Source organism: Suncus etruscus, chromosome 2, assembly GCF_024139225.1.
Source record: "Suncus etruscus isolate mSunEtr1 chromosome 2, mSunEtr1.pri.cur, whole genome shotgun sequence".
Classification (NCBI taxonomy): domain Eukaryota; kingdom Metazoa; phylum Chordata; class Mammalia; order Eulipotyphla; family Soricidae; genus Suncus; species Suncus etruscus.
Window position 1 is genome coordinate 106,632,550 of NC_064849.1, and position 20,486 is coordinate 106,653,035.

Consider the following 20,486-nt stretch of genomic DNA (forward strand, 5'->3'; position numbering starts at 1 on the left):
TTTCAGTTTCTTCTTAAGGCTGATTTTGCATCTGTAAGATTTCTGAGCTGTTGTTTATCCGTGAAGCTATGGATCCTTCCTTCAAACCTGAATGTGAGTCAGGCTGAGTACATTATTCTAGGTGAAGCCTCCATTTCATTCAGTCTTGTCACAATATTCCACCACTGAATAATCGCAATAAAAATCGCATTAGTAAGAAAAAATTGCATTAAACATTCATATACCCCGAGCAGTTCTGTTCAGGGTATACAACTGTTTAATGCGATTTTTTTTGCAATTTTTTCTTACTAATGTGATTTTTTATTGTGAATATTCGCTAAGCGAATAATCGCGAATACTTTGCGCCTAGTGCAGACGTCATTTCCGCTGCTCCTGCCTGCTGTTCCTTGCATTATCGGAGGCCAAAGGGAGAGAAAGGAGAGAAGTTTATTACAGAATTAGATTTTGTCATACCTTCATCATGTCTTATTTGCTCAGAGAAAGTTGCAGTGTGGGGCCGGTGAGGTGGCGCTAGAGGTAAGGTGTCTGCCTTGTAAGTACTAGCCAAGGAAAGATCGCAAGCGCGGTTCGATCCCCCAGCATCCCATATGGTCCCCCAAGCCAGGGGCAATTTCTGAGCACTTAGCCAGGAGTAACCCCTGAGCATCAAACGGGTGTGGCCCAAAAAAAAACAAAAGAGAGAGAGAGAGAGAGAGAGAGAGAGAGAGTGTTGCAGTGCACAAGGAATACAACTTGAAATGCCATTATTAAACTAAACATGCTGAGGAATGTGCAAAATATCAAGGAAATGAGAGAGCCAAGCGGGTTGCCAGTCTTAAAGCATGTCTAAAGTCTAATGAGGCAACAAGATTTCTTCAAGAAAGCAACCAAAGAGAATGTTGCATCAGTTGAAGCTAGTTACATTGTTAGTGAGATGATTGCTAACCATTCACAGAAGGAGAGTTTGTTAAAAAATGCATGTTTCAGGCTGCAAGTATTATCTGTCCGGAAAAGAAAGGTCAGTTTAGAAAAATCAGCCTTTCTGCCAACACTGTGCCAGAGCATATTTCTGCCATGTCAAATGACATTTATCATCAACTGTGTGAGAAAGCCAAATGTTTTGATGCATACTCAGTTGCTCTTGACGAGGGCACAGTTATAACAGACACTGTGCAGCTCACAATTTATGTCCATGGTGTTGATTGCAATTTTGAATTAACAGAGGAGCTGCTCACAATAATTCCAATGCATGGCCAGACCACCGCTAATAAGATATTTCGGCATCTGTATGATGCCATTGAGAATGCAGGTTTGCCATGGAAGAGGCTTAGTGCCTGTCTCACAAGCACTAGGTCACAAGTTTAAATCCCAGATATTTCATAAGCACTGAGCATGATGCAAGCAGTTTCATTGTCTGTGATCCTCCTGGATGCTACAAGCATCCAAGCTACAAGCTACAAGTTTTTAGTGGCACTGTAGCCAGGGGTGTGTAAGCACCCTATGAAGAAGGGGGTGCCATCCCAGTAGAGCACCATCACTAAAAAGATGTGGAAGCACCATAGCTACTAGGTGTTTTGGATTTTTCTGGGGAATAGGTTTTTTTTTTCGGGCCACACCCGTTTGATGCTCAGGGGTTACTCCTGGCTAAGTGCTTAGAAATCGCCCCTGGCTTGGGAGGACCATATGGGACAATGGAGATCAAACTGCAGTCCTTCCTTGGCCAGCGCTTGCAAGGCAAACACCTTACCTCTAGCGTCACCTCACCTGCCCCGGTGGTGGGTATTTTTGTTTGTTTTTGTTTTCATTTGGGGGGGGGGTTGGATCACATCCGTCAGCGCTCAGGGGTTATGCGTGGCTCTACGCTCAGAAGTTGCTCCTGGCAGACTCAGGGGCCATATAGAATGCCATGAATTGAACCAGGGTCTGTCCTATGTTGACTGCTCAAGGCAAATGCCTTACTGCTGTGCTATCGCTCTGGCCCCAATAGCTACAAGTTTTGCTGAGTATTTGTGTGAACATTACAGCAGCCCCTGCCAAGCACCACAACCACAACTTGTGTGCCCCCAAATTGCTGTGTGAACACAGCAATGAAAGGAGTACTATAACTCAAGTGGCATTGCAGCCATGTGTGTAAATATTTCAGCTGATGGTGCAAGCTCTGGTGAGTACTATCAAAAATGCAAGCTCACAGCCAGAAACTATGCAACCCTGGTCATCACAACTGCAATAATAGCAAAAATAAACAACAAAGTAAAGGATAAGAGTGGGAATTATTAAGTAAATATTTTTAAATTAAATATATATGTATATATATTTGTTTCTTTGTTTTTGGGCCACACCCGGCAGTGCTCAGGGGTTACTCCTGGCTATCTGCTCAGAAATAGCTCCTGGCAGGCACGGGGGACCATATGGGACACCGGGATTTGAACCAACCACCTTAAGTCCTGGATTGGCAGCTTGCAAGGCAAACACCGCTGTGCTATCTCTCCGGCCCCCCCTAAATTAAATATATTTTTTAAAAAATGACACTACTGTAAGGGTTATACAGATTCAATGCAATTTTCCAATGTCATTCTTCAAGGATATTGAACAAATATTGCTAAAAGTGTACATATAAACTGGGGGTCCTTCCCATGTAAATCTCTGGGATCTTTATAGGGAAGACTGTCAAACAATGTATACGTGGTAAAATTGCATATTTTATCAAGCATAAAATTTACACACACACAAGTCCCTGTAAAACTAGCTGGTGGTCTTTATTAGTATTGTACTGGGTTGGGCGACCTTGAATTATGCAAAATATTATCATTAGGAAAAATTGGAAAAAGAGTAAACAAAATTCTTTCACTTTATTTCTTAGAACCACATGTATATCTACAATTATCTCTTAAGTTTTCAAATATAAACATGCAAGAGGCTGGAACAATAGTACGGTGGACCTGAGTTCTATTCCCAATGTTCCATATGGTCCCCCGAGCCAGGAGCGATTTCTGAGCACATAGCCAGGAGTGAACCCTGAGCGTCACAAAAAGTAAATATGCAAATAAATCATGTTCCATCTCTTGTCATCACTTCCAGCTCTTTTTTTAGCTAGTTTATTTAGTACATCCTTCTCCAGCCAAATTATTGTGTCAACCTACAATTACAAATTAATTACTGAGAGAAAAATAATTAACTGGTATGTTTGTTCCCTAGGGTCTCTTTTGTGTCAATTGCTTTCCTCTCCTAGTCCCTTGGATCCGCTATGTAATGTAGCTGAGCTGGTCAGCACTTGTCTGCCTTCTGGATCAGTCTTTCAGTTCCTTTTCAAATCTGGGATCATCAGGAACACTGCCTGGGATCTCTGGGATATCTAGGGTGCTTTTTGTTTAATGTTAATCTCTTACTTTCACTATAAACAATAGAGCCTGGGGAATGACTGGGGAAAGAGCACTTGCCTGATAAACTGGGAACTTGAGCTTCAATCCCTAGGGCCACCCGCATGCACCATGTGCGATCCTAGCTGTAGAAATACATATTATTTATAGAGTCCTGGATGGTTGTGGATGATGGAGAGATGGAGGGTGAGAGGCCTTTCTCTGTCAGCATGGGCCACGCACCTGCAACCCCTTCCTGCCGGCGGATCTCAGGGTTCAGGAGGCTGCAAGGAAATGATCCACAGGTAGTCAGGTTCAGGAGCCATGAAGCTTTATTAATAATAGGCCACATAGGTGGCTTCTATCCTAACCTCTTAAGCAGCATATTTCAGCCGCCCAGCATCTCAACCTATTTCTTATCTTCCATGCTGCCTACTTCTGCTGCTTCTCCCTGAATCTCCTTACACCTCAGAGGCAACTCTTTTATTAGCAACCACAGACCCTTCCCAGAAGTGGGCAGGTCTGACTATCAGGTAAAATTGGAATTTAGTCCTGGGAGGGGGTGACACTGGCAGGCTTGGTGGCTCTGCAGTTTGGAATTCCTCCTATGGCAGAACTGCCTCCTAAACTTAAGAATTCCAGGTACCTTGTGGGTGTGTGAGATGTGTGTGCGGTGTGTGTATGTATATGTGTGTGTGTGAGTGTGTATGTGAGAGAGAGAGAGAGAGAGAGAGAATCCTGAGGCCTTTGCCTATTAGTGGAGGTAAATTTTGAGCTTTTGAAAATAATAATAGCTAATGTTTAGCACTTACTGATTTTCAGATAAACATTAAATCAATTGCCTTCAAAATAATCCTGGAAATGGGTACTCCTACTTATGTGCTTTATATATAAATGCATAGAGATTTTAAGAGATGTGTTAACTTGTTTAAGATCACATAAACCATGAACATTTCTGATAGATCCAGAAACAATGTGCTACACTTTATTTCCTGACTAAGTGGAATACTGTACCACATTTCCCTCTACTTGAAGCATATTTATCTGAAAAATTAACAATTGAAATAATGTTGTATTTATACAGAGATAGTGATGTGAGTGTAAGAAAAAAAATCAGTATTAGGAAGTACAGATAATCTAAACTTGATTATTAAATAGGAATGTTTTGAAAGATTATTTTTGGTTGATATTATAGGTTTTTGTTCCTGTGAGGGCTGTACCCAGTGGCACTTGGGGGACACCAGGGCCATATCTGGTAGGACTTGGAGTCTATTTGATGTTGGGGATTACACACTGGGCCTCACACATGAAAGGCATGTGCTCTACTACTTGCATTACTTCTTTGGTACTATAGATTTTTATTTTTTTCATTTTGGGGCTACATCTAGCAGTGCTTAGGGCTTATTCTTGGTTCTGTTTTCAAGGATCACTCCTACTAGGGTTCTATATAGGGTTCTAGAGATCAAATCTGAGTCAACCACATGCAAGGCAAGTGCCTTGCTCACTATACTATTTTTCCATAATTTATTCCCAACTCCCACATCCTACAGCTTTTTAAAAAAATTAAACCATCATGAGATATAGAGTTAAAAAGTTGTTGATAGGTGTGTTTCAGTCATACAATGTTCCAACACCCATCCCTTCACCAGTGTTTATTTTCCACTGTCAATATCCCAGTTCTCTTTCTATTCACCACCAACTCCAGCCTGCCTCTATGGGAGACACCCTACTTCTGTCTCTTCCTCCCCACTTTTCTTTTTAGGCACTATGGCTTCCAATACTATTATTGGGAAGGTATCATGCATATCACTTTATTTCCTTTAAGTACCCAATTCTTGCCCAGAGCGATCATTTTCAACTATTATTGCCACAATGTTCCTTTCTCTATCCTAAGTGCACTTCCCCCCATCGTTTCTATTGACTTCCGGTATTATTCTCATACCATTTTTTATATCCCATAGATGAATGTAATCCATTTTATATCTATCCCTCTACCTATGGCTCATTAACTCCACTTAATACTTTTCATGTTTATCCATGTATAAGTAAATTTCATGACTTTATTTTTCCTAATGGCTGCATAGTATTTCATATATCAATGTATTTTTTTTAAATGAGAGAAACAGGGCTGGAGAGATAGCACAGCAGTAAGGATGTTTGCCTTGCACATGGCCAACCCAGGAGCATCCCATATGGTTCCCAGAGCCTGCCAAGAGTGATTTCTGAGTTCTGAGTGCATAAGTCAGGTTTTTGGCCCAAAACAGAGAGAGAGAGAGAGAGAGAGAGAGAGAGAGAGAGAGAGAGAGAGAGAGAGAGAGAGAGAGAGAGAGAGAGAGAGAGGAGAGAGATAGCAAAGCTGTAGGGCATTTGCCTTGCATGCGGCAGACCCAGAAGGGACTCGGTTCAATTCCCAGCATCCTATATGGTCCCCTGAGTCCACCAGGAGCAATTTCTGAACACAGAAGTAACCCCTGAGCGCTGCCAGGTGTGGCCCAAAAACCAATCAATAAGTAAAGTTAAAAAAAAAAAAAAAAAAAAAAAAAAAAAAAGGGCCGGGTAGGTGGCGCTGGAGGTAAGGTGTCTGCTTTGCAAGCGCTAGCCAAGGAAGGACCGCGGTTCGATCCCCCGGCGTCCCATATGGTCCCCCCAAGCCAGGGGCGATTTCTGAGCACATAGCCAGGAGTAACCCCTGAGCGTCAAACGGCCAAAAACCAAAAAAAAAAAAAAAAAGAGAGACCGTCTGCCTTGCTTGCTCTAGCCTAGGACAGACAATGGTTTGATCCCCCGGCATCCCATATGGTCCACCAAGCCACTATCGATTTCTGAGCGCATAGCCAGGAGTAACCCCTGAGCGTCACTGGGTGTGGCCCAAAAACCAAAAAAGAAAAAGAAATAAAGGACTCAGAGGAGGCAGAAGGTCACAAAGTTAGAGCACAAGTGACAAGCATAATTCAGGATAAGAGAAAAGGAGTTTCACTAAGAAACAAATGCATGCAAATAAATTGCAGGATGGGGAGGAAACAAGATAATTTACATAGTCTCAAAGGAAAGGAGCAAACGTGGTTTTGTGTGTGTTTTTTTATTTATTTATTTATTTTTGGTGGTGAGGGCACACCCAGCGGGTTCAGGTTACTTCTGGCTCTGCACTCAGAAACTATTCCTGGAAGACTCAAGTGACCTATGGTTACAGTGATGGAACCCACTCCGGCTGCATGCAAGACAAACACCCTACCCGCTGTGATATCTCTCATCCCAGAGAGTAGATGTTTTTGCTGTAAGGATGAGACCCCAAAAGAATGAAGTATGAAGTGGCCTGAGCTGCTCTGGAGAAGGGAACTGACTTGGAATAGGGATCTTTCTTTCTTTCTTTCTTTCTTTCTTTCTTTCTTTCTTTCTTTCTTTCTTTCTTTCTTTCTTTCTTTCTTTCTTTCTTTCTTTCTTTCTTTCTTTCTTTCTTTCTTTCTTTCTTTCTTTCTTTCTTTCTTTCTTTCTCTTTCTTTCTTTCTTTTCTTTCTTTCTTTCTTTTCTTTCTTTCTTTCTTTCTCTCTCTCTCTCTCTCTCTCTCTCTCTCCCTCCCTCCCTCCCTCCCTCCCTCCCTCCCTCCCTCCCTCCCTCCCTCCCTCCCCCCCCCCTCCCTCCCTCCCTCCCTCCCTCCCTCCCTCCCTCCCTCCCTCCCTCCTTCCTTCCTTCCTTCCTTCCTTCCTTCCTTCTTTCTTTCTTTCGCACTGGCAGCACTCAGGATACTCCTGTCTCTATGCTCAGAAATTACTCTTAGTAGTGTGTGTGTGTGTGTGTGTGTGTGTGTGTGTGTGTGTGTGTGTGTGCATATAGGGGGTGGTGTATATGGGGTGCTGGGAATCAAACCCAGGTCGGCCCAGTGCAGGGCAAATGCCCTTGTCACTGTACTATTGCTCTGGCCCCAAGGGAAAGGTGTCATTATTAGAATCACTGGGTGGTGAGAAAGAAACCAGGACATTATAGAAGAGCAGCACTCTTTCTCTGAGTAATAAATAATGTGATTTTTTTTTCAGCAACACTTGAGAGCCTGGTGAAGGAATTGAGAAATCTGCTGGTGGGAGTGTATTTTTATTATGTAGTTAAGACACAAGCCAGAAGGGTCCAAGACACTGGCTGTTCCTGATATATACTACATAGACAAAGGGTTCACAGAAAAAAAATTAGGTTTAAATAAAATCGGATCTATTATAGGTAGAATTGAGGGGTTTGGAGATAAAGCGTGAACTGTAGGAGTTGAATATTTTACAGGAAGTTCTGGGAAATTGATTATAATATGTAATATTCTACTAATTGCACAATTAGTAATTGAATTGGAGTGCTTGCTGGACAGTAGCAAGGTAAGTGCAATTTCCAGAGACTACATTTGGCATTTAAAAGACAATTAGGGACCTCTATGTTTTATGTATAAATGTCAAGATAAGATCCTTTGATACTACTTCCTGTTCTGTTTCCTCATCTCTCAGACTCACTGACCTTTATCTTGGCATGAGGTTAAAAGCCAGTATTTTCTTTTTATTTTATGTCATATAGAACACTCATACTGCTTTTCTTTCTTTCAACAAATATTATTTTGTTAACAGATTGTTATGTGTGGGTGACACACATAAATGAGACCTAAATATTTCCCCTTAAGAAGCATATGACTTGCAGTAATCAGAAAATGTACAATAATAACAGATAAAAATTACAATTATGGGGGTTGGAGCAATAGCACAATGGATAGTGTTTATTTTATAAGGGCTCGACTCCTGGCATCCCACATGGTCCCTTGAACCTGTCAGGAGTGATTTCTCTCTCTCTCTCTCTCTCTCTCTCTCTCTCTCTCTCTCTCTCTTGGTTTTTGGGTTACACCACGCAGCACTGAGAGGACACTCATGGCTCCATGCTCAGAAATTGCTCCTGGCAGGCTCGGGGGACCATATGGGATGCCATGATTCGAATCACCTTCCTTCTGCATGCAAGGCAAACATCTTACCTCCATGCTATCTCTCCAGCCCCTACAAGAAGTGATTTCTGAATGCAGAACCAGGAGTATCCCCTAAGTGCCACCGGGATGTGTCCCCAAAAACCAAAAATAAAATTTACAATAATGGAAGCTGGAGAGAGAGTATAGTAGGTAAGGCATTTGTCTTGCATGTTCAAAGCAGGTTTGATCCTTGATATTCCATATGGTATTCCATATAACCTCTTGAACAATGCTGCCAGGGGTATTTATGGAGTTTAGAACCAGGTGTTACCAAGAATGATCCCTAAGTACAGAGCCAGAAGTAAGCTCTGAGCATGATAAGTGTGGTCCAAACCTCCTCCCTGTTGAATATCTCTATATAAAATATCCCTATATAAAAACTTTCTCTTTTGTGGGGGGAAGGAGATGGCATACCAGGCAGCCCTATCTTTCTGGCTATGTGATCAGAAATTATTCATGGCAGGCTTGGGAATACCATATGGAATGCTGGGAATTAAACCCAGGTCAGCTGCTGCAAGGTACATGCCCTGCATACTGTAATATCCTTCCTGCTCTACAAATTGGATCATGAATGCTGTTAACTCAATAGACCACAGTGCAGACTTGTCATGTGGCAACCCTGGATTAATTCCTGGTACCACATGTCTTTAAAAAAAAAAAAAGGTTTTATTTATTTATTTGGGCCACACCCTTCAGTGCTCAGGGGCCATTTTTGTCTATGCGCTCAGAAATCACTCCTGGCAGGCTCAGGGGACCATATGGGATGCCAAAAATCGAAGCCAGGTTCATTTGGGTCGGCCTTATGCTAGACAAACTCCTTTCTGCTGTGCTATCTCCCCGGCCCCTCACATATCTCACATATCCTTTTTTTGTTTTTGTTTTTGGGTCACACCTGGCGGTGCTCAGGGTTACTCCTGACTGTCTGCTCAAAAATAGCCCTTGGCAGGCACGGGGGACCATACGGGACGCTGGGATTCAAACCAACCACCTTAGGTCCTGGGTTGGCTGCTTGTAAGGCAAACACCGCTGTGCTATCTCTCTGGCCCCTCACATATCCTTTTAACACTGCTGTTAGTCCCCCTCTGAGAACCTAGCGGGGAGTAGCCCCTGAGCACTGGTGTGGTCCCCAAAGAGACAAAAGAACAAATTGGGTTTTAATGCTGAAACAATAATAGATCAAAGGACCAGCCCTTGTGCTTAACATATGGAAGACCCATATTTGATCCCTGACACCACCTGCTCTTCCTTACAGCAAGGTAAGAGTAGCCTCTGAGCACTATCCAGTATAACCCCAAAATAAAGATAATAACAATCTAGGTTTTGATATTTGAAGGAAGGCCACTTAACTTTTGTGGTCAGGGAAAGGCATCTGTGAGTTCTCTTCTTCCATGAAATGAAAGAGTGGTCTGTTTTCAAAACACACAAATGGAATAAGAACTTGATGTTTATAGAGATCTGTCTCCCCCCCCCCCCCACACACACACATTGCTTCTCTTTGTACCTTCATTCCCTCACACTAAGGTATGTATTCTAAGGTGTGTGTGGTTAGCATCCCCTCCCTAGAGGCTACTCTTCCTTACTAAATTCAATGAATTAAAAATCCAATTATTTATGTTGAAGTCTTCGTACGATTTTCTGCTCATGTGACTTTAGATGTACCAGTTAACCTCAAGCCAGTTTATCTTTTTTGTTTTATTTTGTTTTGTTTTGTTTGGGGGCCACTCAGGGGTGGCACTCAGGGGTTACTCCTGGCTCTACGCTCAGAAATGACTCCTGGCAAGCTCAGGGGACCATATGGGATGCCAGGATTCGAACCACCATCCATCCTGGGTTGGATGCATGCAAGGAAAATGCTCCTGCCCCCTAAGCAGTTTATCTTAAAACAGAAAGAAAAATATTGACTTCAGAGTTAGTGAGAAGATCAAAAGAAGCAATACATGTGAGAGTGCTGTGTAAACACTGTTTTTAACTATTCTTATTGTCCTGAAGGAATATGACTTCAGGACATGTTTTTGTATTTTTGAGCCCATTAGGGAGATTCAGGAACAAGAACAGGAATGGATTTATGGGTATTTCTCAGGTCTGCCAAGTTTAAGTTCCAAAATTAATTGTTCCCTGAAGCTATTAAAACATTTGAGTTAATTACTGTAATTAATTACTGTAATTGGTACTTTATAAAAACCGACCACAGAGATGGACTGGAGAGATAGCACAGCGGTAGGACATTTGCTTTGCATGCAGCAGACCCAGGATGGACGGTGATTCGAATCTTGGCATCCCCTAGCCTGCCAAGAGCGATTTCTGAGCACAGCTGGGTGTGAGCCCCAAAAAGAAAACAACAAAAAAGAGTAAATAAATCTACCACGGAGGAGAGAGGGCAGCTAAAATGTCCTAAGATTAGGGAGTGCTCCAAGGACTGGAGTGCAGCATGCTTTGCAGGTAGGAGGTACAGGCTTTATGCCTGGGAGCCACATGGTCTCCAAATACTGTACTGAGAATATCCCTTGAACACACCTCTAGGTCTAACCTCCACACAAAGAAAATCCCCACTAACAATGGAGTGATCAACACAGTACTACCAGTACTTTGGCCACTTTTAGTATTGAAAAAACTATGCTAAGAGGGGAATTTGACAATTGGTAGGGCTAATAAACAGATGTTGGATTTATTTATCATGAAGTTATTATTATATACTTAAATCAACTTTATCAGTATATTTACTATTATTCAAATACATTTTTAGAAATATATTATTGTAGATTTACAATTTATTTATAGATTTATTTATAACAAATATTTATTATTTGACAATTAGCAGGTCTAATAAGTAGATGTTAGAAATGAATAGGTATTACCACTTAGTGATAATAAATAAATATGATCTCTTTGCATTATTCTAATACACCTAATAAATTAGTATCAGAAATATTGAATAAGAAAATGTGGGAGTGGGGCGATCCCTGGCATCCCATATGGTCCCCCAAGCCTGCCAGGAGCCATTTCTGAGCACAGAGCCAGTAGTAACCCCTGAGTTCAGCCAAGTGTGCTCACCTTCCCCAAAGAAGAATGTGGTGGGGGCAGAGAAGGAGAATGAGAAACACCTTTAGCCTCAAATTAGAGAGTTTCTTTTTGGTTTTTATTTATTTTTTATTTTTATTTTTTTATATTTTATTTAAACACCTTGATTACATACATGATTGTGTTTGGGTTTCAGTCATGTAAAGAACACCACCCATCACCAGTGCAAAGTTCCTATCACCAATGTCCCAAATCTCTCTCCTCCCCACCCGACTCCTGCCTGTACTCTGGACAGGCTTTCCATTTCCCTCATACATTCTCATTATTAGGACAGTTCAAAATGTAGTTATTTCTCTAACTAAACTCATCACTCTTTGTGGTGAGCTTCCTGAGGTGAGCTGTAACTTCCAGCTCATTTCTTAAACCACCATCTATTGCTTCCTCTACTCTAAAAAAAAACCAAAAAAACAGCTAATGATAAATCATTTCTTTGAACTTGTTTCTTGCTTTGTGGATAAGATCATTTAATAAATGTGCTACAGAAAGAGAGGCCTTTAGTGGGTTGAATAATGTTATTTCTAACATTTTGAGAAATTTATATCCCTTTAAATTCTCAATTCATTTGTCTTTTAGATAGTTTCAGTGTAAGTTCAGTACTTAACAATATTTTTCTAATTTAACTAAGAAAAATTTCAAAATAAAGCTAATTTAAAACTATTTTACATACTGGGGCCGGCGAGGTGGCGCTAGAGGTAAGGTGTCTGCCTTGCAAGCTCTAGCTAAGGAAGGACCGTGGTTCGATCCCCTGGCATCCCATATGGTCCCCCAAAGCCAAGGGCAATTTCTGAGCGCTTAGCCAGGAGTAACCCCTGAGCATCAAACGGGTGTGGCCCGAAAAACCAAAAAACCCAAACAAAACAAAAAAACTATTTTACATACTTATCTGTACCACCACCAATTAGATTCTACTGTTAATATTTTTATTACTTCTTTATATTTGAATTAAGCACTTTGATATCATTGTTTATTCACATGCATGTAAGAAATAAGATAGTGAGAACAATAATTTATTTTTACCTAATTATATTCAAAAGTAAATTTTCCGACACTAGGATATGTCTTTTTTTTTAATATAAGTCTTTATTTAAGCACCATGATTACAAGCATGTTGATAGTTAGGTTTCATTATAAACAGAACACCCTCTATCTTAACTAGGATAATATCAAGACAGTCAAGATGAAGAGCTTATCTGCATATCTGCATATACAATATGGTACATCACAAAGATCCTCCATGTTGCATTCTTTTTTTTTTTTTTTGGTTTTTGGGCCACACCCGTTTGACGCTCAGGGGTTACTCCTGGCTATGTGCTCAGAAATCGCCCCTGGCTTGGGGGGACCATATGGGACGCCGGGGGATCGAACTGAGGTCCGTTCCTTGGCTAGCGCTTGTAAGGCAGACACCTTACCTCTAGCGCCACCTTCCCGGCCCCTATGTTGCATTCTTATAGTCCCATCTACCCTCAGTTCATTTCTAAAGTTGGAAACCCGAGCCCGGAGAGATAGCACAGCGGCATTTGCCTTGCAAGCAGCCGATCCAGAACCAAAGGTGGTTGGTTCGAATCCTGGTGTCCCATATGGTCCCCTGTGCCTGCCAGGAGCTATTTCTCAGCAGACAGCCAGGAGTAACCCCTGAGTAATGCCGGGTGTGGCCCAAAAAACAAAAAACAAAGTTGAAAACCCATTTTCTGTTTTCATAATTTTGTTATTTTTGATAATATGACAAAAATGGAATCATAATCTTTTCTTTGCCCTTTCAACATAATGCAGTGTAGATTCTTTCAAATTGATGTGTATATCAATATTACAATTTCATCCCTTTTTTTTTTGTTTTTGTTTTTGGGCCACACCTGGCAATGCTCAGGGGTTATTCCTAGCTTTCTGCTCAGAAATCACTCTTTTTTTTTTTTTTTTTTGGTTTTTGGGCCACACCCGGTAACGCTCAGGTGTTACTCCTGGCTATGTGCTCAGAAGTTGCTCCTGGCTTGGGGGACCATATGGGACACCAGGGGATCGAACCGCGGTCCGTCCAAGGCTAGCGCAGGCAAGGCAGGCACCTTACCTTTAGCGCCACCGCCCGGCCCCTCAGAAATCACTCTTGACAGGCTCGGGGCACCACATGGAATGCCAGGAATTGAACCGCCATCAGTCTTGGGTTTGCCGCGTACAAGGCAAATGCCCTATCACTGTGCTATCACTCCATATTTTATTCCTTTTCATTCCTGAGAAGTATTTCATGGTAAGGATGTGCAACACTCTTCAATTTTTCATTAGCTGGGCCTTTGGATTGTTTTTAATTTGGGGTTATTCTGAATAAAACTACCATGAACATTTACATACAAGTTTTGAGAAAACATTTTTAATAATTTTTCTGGGATAAATACCCAAGAGTACAAATGTTGGGCATATGGTATATATAGATATATCTTTATCAGGGTCTGGAGCGATAGCACAAGAGGCAGGGCGTTTGCATTGTGGCTAACCTGGGTTCAATCCCCAGCATCCCATATGTTCCCCCAAGCCTGCCAGGAGTAACTTCTGAACACCACAGATGTGGTTCAAGAACAAAAACAAAAAACAAACAAACAAAAAAGAAAGATATTTTAACTATATGTCTTTCTATAGCTATAGTTAGTTTAACAGAAAACTCCAAGATATTCCCCAGTTGACTATTATTATTTTTCATTTCTATCAATATCATCATTTTATATGGTATTGCCATTTTTTTTGGTAGTGCCGAAGAACAAAGAACACATTTAAATTTCATGCTTGCAGGTCCATCTTTGACAAAAGTTAGCTGGGTATATTTTGGAAGATCAATTATGCCAGGCTAGGCTATTATTTAATAAAATGTTTTTTAATTGAAATTGCCTTAGAGGGGCCGGAGAGATAGCATGGAGGTAAGACGTTTGCCTTTCATGCAGGAGGTCATCGGTTCGAATCCCAGCATCCGTATGGTCCCCCGTGCCTGCCAGGAGCAATTTCTGAGCCTGGAGCCAGGAATAACCTCTGAGCACTGCCGGGTGTGACCCAAAAACCAAAAACCAAAAACCAAAAAAAAAAAAAAACAACAAAAAAAGAAATTGCCTTAGAGTCAGAGCAATAGAACAGCTGGTAGGGCGTTTGCCTCGCATGTGGCCCACCTGAAGTTTAATCTCTGGCATCCCATATGATCCCCTGAGTGTGCCATAAGTAATTTCTGAGTGCAGAGCCAGGAGTAACTCCTGAGCACCACCCAGTGTGGCCCAAAATCAAAACCAAAAAATTGAAATTCCCTTCTAGTCCTTACCCTGGGATCCACCTGGTCCAGTGCATGCACATGTCTACATCCCCCCTTGTACTGTCTCCTAAATGTTCTAAAGGTCTTTTAGACACCTTAGTACAAAATCGTCCCCTTTTGGACAACAATTTAAGTCCTGAAAGAGCAATGGAGCAAGACCTGTATCCTTCACCCTTGTGAAAGTGCTGTTTTAAAAACAGCAAAGTTTAAATCACTCACTCCCCTCTCAATGTACTTGCAGTATCACGAGCTTCAAGGAATGCACTTATCACAGCTCGTTGTTATTTTAAACATGTAGTTGTGTCCTTTCTTGTCTGAAAGCTTCCAGGCCAAGGACAGTGCTTCATCTAAAGGCAGATGGAGTACCATTAGTTGTACTTGGCTGACACTAGAGACTCTAAGGTCAGGTTTTTTGGGGAACTCATTTCAAGTATATGTGCTGCGTTTTAGTCTATGTCTTTTTGATTCACAATTTGGGGCCACACTCTGCTGTGCCAAGCAAGGGCATACTTCTGGTACTGTGCCAGGATCATTCTTGGCTGTTTGGGAGATCATATGTGATGCCTGGAACCAACCCAGGTCTACTAAGTACAAGCATGTGCCATGACCACTGTGTTATTTTCTGGTCCTAGAACCACAATATTGTTGTTGTTTGTTCTGTCTTTTGGGTTACACTAAGGATGCCTGGGATTGAAGATGGGGCATTCTCATGCAAATTCTCATTCTCATGCTCCAGCCTTTTGAGCCATCTCCCTAGCTCACAATTCTTTGTTCATCTTAAAAATATTTCGATCACAATTCTTTGTGCATCTTAAATATTTCAATTAAAGTGAAAAAGCACTTTCTATTCTGATACTTCATGATGATTTAGCTCTGGGTAAGTGAAAAGTTTACTATTTTAGTATTCTTTCCCCCAGCTTTCAGTCACTTTTTTACACCAAACTCAGCAACTGGGTTGAGCAACGTCTTGATGGTTTTTTTTTTTTTTTTTTTTGGAATACTTTAATACTTTTGCTGAAGTTGGTCGAGGCCTGTCCAGGGTCCTTGATGTTCCGCGGGCCCTTTGCTGCCACTGGCTTGGCACACAAGTCCCTTCCAGCTTGCTCTGGGCCGCCGATGGAAGACCACTTGCGCAGATGTGTGTGTGTGTGTGTGTGTGTGTGTGTGTGTGTGTGTATGTGTGTGCAAGTCCCTTCCAGCTTGCTCTGGGCCGCCGATGGAAGACCACTTGCGCAGATGTGTGTGTGTGTGTGTGTGTGTGTGTGTGTGTGTGTGTGTGTGTGTGCGCGTGTGTGCGCGCGCTCATTTGCGGGCCCTGACATCGTTTCTGAGGAATTTAACTCCACCTCTCTGTGCAGAATGGAAAAACAACGCCCCCATAACTGCCCGCCTCCTCCCACTCTCCTTCGGTCTCCAGTTACAGAAGTTCTGACTTTTTTTTCCTCGAGAGCGACAGCAAAGTTAGGCACCAGGGACAGTTAGAATATCCGCGCTCGTGGGGTGCCAGCGTGGAAATCACACGTGGTAACTGGCAACCCCGGGAAGGGGAGCGGAAGAAAGTCGCCGGGAAAACTTGCTGCCAACAACGGCTCCAGGTTTGCTAGCGGGGGGACGCGCCAACGAGGGCTCGAGGGGCGTGGCGGGGCCCCCCGTAGCGGAGCCCGAGACAAAGAGACTCGGGTCGCCTGGGAGGAGGCCAAGGGCTCGTGGCGCTCACGGTCCTTTGCGCACAAGGGGGTGGCGGAGTGGGGGTGCATTTGGGGCAGGGCCCTTCTTCCTTTGGTGGGGGCGTGTTGGCAGGGAGGGGGCCAGGGTGCTGGGGGGGGGGTCTGCGCCTCCGTCACGTGTCTGCCCCGCCGAGAATTGGGGTGATCTTCCGGGTTGGAGGCGCGGCCCGTGGGGCCCCTGCCCCGGGCCATCGGAGTTACGTGTCCTCGCTGCCCATGGTCACCACCGGGCTCCGCGCCCAGGTGAGCGGCGAGGACAGCGAGGAGGACGCGCGCCCGAGGACGGCGGGGGGCGCCGGGTGCAAGATCTGGGGTGCGAGTGCGGGGGAGTAACGCTGACACCCCCTCCAACTCCGGGCACCCCCGGAGTAGCAGAAGGGGGCGCGGTCTGCGGTACACTCGGGCGCCCCCAGGTGGGCGACTGGAGCGGGAAGAAGCAGATTTCTCCCCTTTCTGGTCTTGGGGTCCCGTGTTAGCGGGCGGGGGATTGGAGAACCGGGGAGAGGCTGTGGGGCAGGGAAGGAGGGGGCCGCCGCGCTGGTGCTGAGCTGTTTTAGTCGAGCTTGAAGAGGGCCGGGATTCTTGGGGCCTGCAAAATTAGGGACACTGAGGACTGTTGAGATCAGCGGGTGCCCCGGAGACGTGGCAGCTGGAGATTCTTTCGGCTCGGATCTCGAAGCAATCTGGGTGGTCGGTCGCTGGGCGCTAGATGGTGCCGTGGGAGGTCGTGACGGCTGGTGGGGGTGAGACAGGTTTCAGGACGTGTCGGCGTGTGTGTGTGTGTGTGTGTGTGTGTGTGTGTGTGTGTGTGTCCAGGGGGTGGGGTTTGGAGTGTGGATTGCAAAGCTTGCAGAGCTGATTCGAATTCTGCAGGTGTCTCTCTCTGTGTGTGTGTGTGTGTGTGTGTGTGTGTGTGTGTGTGTGTGCGTGCGTGCGCAGGGGATGGGGTTTGGAGTGTGGACTGCAACGCTTGCAGAGTTTATCCGAATTTTGCAGGTGTGTGTGTGTGTGTGTGTGTGTGTGTGTGTGTGTGTGTGTGTGTGTCCAGGGGGTGGGATTTGGAGTGTGGATTGCAAAGCTTGCAGAGCTGATTCGAATTCTGCAGGTGTGTGTGTGTGTGTGTGTGTGTGTGTGTGTGTGTGTGTGTGTGTGTGCAGTGCAGGGTGTGGGTTTGGAGTGTGAACTGCAACGCTTGCAGAGCTAATCCGAACTCTGCAGGCGGAACCTGGGCCCTGGAGCTGCAAAGCAGCCCTGGCCAATGAGCTGCGCGGGAAGGTCATAAATAGAGGCCCCAGCAGATGGCAACTCCGGGCAGTTTCCTTCCTTGCAGAGGGTGGGATGGCGCGAAGGTTTTCTGCGAGGCCACAACGCCAGCCAAGCCGAGGCTTGTAGAGAGGATTGTGCGCTTGTCGCCATGTCTCCTTTGAAAAGCTTGGAGCTGTTGAAAGGTTTTTACAGGAGCGCTCCCGTGGTCCTGCCAGTCTGCACAGCCCTGAAGGCTCGTTCATAGTTTTGTAAGACCGACGGCTTAACACGGTGAGACTCGCGGGCATACTTTTCTTTAGGTTGCACCCCTCGATAGCAAAAATCGTAGTAGGGTAATCACAAGGGCCCAAAGACAAGAGAAATGATGGACAAGAAAACTGGTCTTCAGTAGGAAACTCGCCATTGGATGGGGGAGAAATAGGCATGGAAAGGAGCACTACCACCGAGGTGGAGGGAGATGGTCTCTGCAAGAGAGGAAGCTGGCCCGGGGTAAAGTGGTATACATGAACCCGTATCAGTGACAGTCTTGTAAACCACAGTGCCTAAAGGAAATAAAAATGGTGCAGGCTGGGAGGTAGGAGGGAAACTTGGGGACTTTGGTGGAAGCAAGTGGACATTGGTGAAGGGATTGGTATATGAATGTTATTTGCCTGAGACCCCATCGTGAATAACTTTGTAATTCACAGCAACTCAATAAAATGAAAACGTAAAACTATACAAAAATGTACCCCTCTTTTCTTTTAGAACGACTTCTTTAGTTTGCAAACCATTGCTCCCCCCTACCCAACTTAAGGCTCTTTTGTAACTTGACTAGCTTTACCGTCTTATCAGCGAGGGTATATGGGCTATTTACCTTTGCTGATCGAATCAGTTTTCCACAAGGCTACACACTCTACACAAACATTTCATTTCAAGAGAAGACTCCTGAGACCTCATGGATGGAGAATGTTTTCCCTAGATAACAAGATTCACCTATCCTAGCCCTGCTTATTCAGTAAAAAATAAATACTTGCTGATTTCTTTTGTCTTAAGTATTAGGTCAGAGGTGTACCTTCTTCAATAATAATTGCAGTTCACAGCACAGCTGATAGGGCTATTGCCTTGCATGCCTGACCCAGGCTTTCGCAATAATCCTATAAGGTAGGGGCGGTTATTATTTCCCCATGTTAATGATTAGGAGTTCAAGGAGCTGGCAACATGGCCCAAAGGACTATGCGTTTGTGCTGAAGTCCTGGTAGGAGTCCTGTCACTATTTGGTTTCCTGAGCACTGTGTGGAGAGTAGCCCCAGAGCACTGTAGGATAGAACCCCAAAACCAAAAAAAGTGAACTTAGGAAATCAATTATAGAGCAGTAAATTGACTGACTTGTGAAAGTTCAATGGCTAAGAAATTGGCAAGATCCTTCCAATCACAGTTCACTCTCTCCACTTCTTGCCTCTGCTATTTGATCTCTAGGGTTTAAAATGGTGTTGGGGATATAGTTATTTCACTAAATTATTACACTAAAACAGCAGCGTGAAAGCCATGCTAATTTTACTTTTTCTAGTTTAAAAACATTTCTTTTTTCAGTGCTAGGGTTCAAACCCAGGTCTCATGCATGCAAGTGCTTTGCTTTATTACCACTGAGCCAAACCTCTGACCTTATTTTCTGTTTTGAGTTATAGAGTTTACCTTGATTGCTTTAAGGTCTTAGAGACATATGACTAAGAACACAGCCAAGAACTTTTATTTATTTATTTATTTATTTATTTATTTATTTATTTATTTATTTTTGTTTTTTGGGGACCATACTCGGCATTGCTCTGGAATCATCCCTGGGGAGCTTGGAGGACCATCTGAGATGCTGGGAGAATGAAGTTGCAAGGCCCTTACTCTCTATATTACCATTCCAGTCAGTCCAGAAAAGAACATTAAAAGTGAAGTTAGAAGGAAAAATGATAATTGAAATGGAGTATTTCAATTTTGATAAACAAGTACTGGCCTGTAACTTTCAAGGTCTTTTATAGTGAGTAATAGGAGCTACTTTTGCCATTAACTACTTTTTGATTACTGCCTTGTATATTCATATTTTGAATTAAGTAAAATTTTGGGAAGAAACCAGTTCCAAAGGCCTTGGGATCTGTTTAGTATCAAATAACAATTTTCAGGGCCTGAGCAATAAATAGCACAGTGGGTAGGGTATTTGCCTTGTATGTGGCCGACCTGGATTCAATATCTGGCATCCCTTATGGTCTGCTGAGCCTGTTAGGAGTAATTTCTAAGCGTAAATCCAGGAGTAACCTCTCAGTGCTACCAGATATGGCTCTAAATAATCACGGTTTTCTGAATTGGCAGGCAAGTTTTCCACACTCCAGGCCATGAAACAGGACTTTAGCTTTAAAGCACTGTACTTTTCTACTTGTGAAATGTATAGCCTTAATGGGACCCTTTATAAACTAAAATATCCTATTTTGGTGAGCAGACTGAAGCATAGAGATTCTGGGTATACAGCTGCAAGTGATAGACAGTATGTGGGCTTGTGGTAGCTGGATTTGGTTTTACTGCTCAGGTCTTGTCAACATGTAACAATGGTGGTGGTTGGGGAGGTTGGATGAACCCAGAAGAGAAACTAGAGTAAACGTGTAAGTTTGCATAGGAATATGTCCTTAGCAATGGTAGAAAAGTCTTTTTCTACTCAAAAACGTGTCTTTTCATGTATCTGCATTTTGGCACTTGGCATAGATTCAGTGAATGTTTAGAATGTGTGACTGAATTTTGAACTCTCTTGCTTTTTATTCTAGCTATTAAGGAAGAGAATATTTAGGAAACATGACACA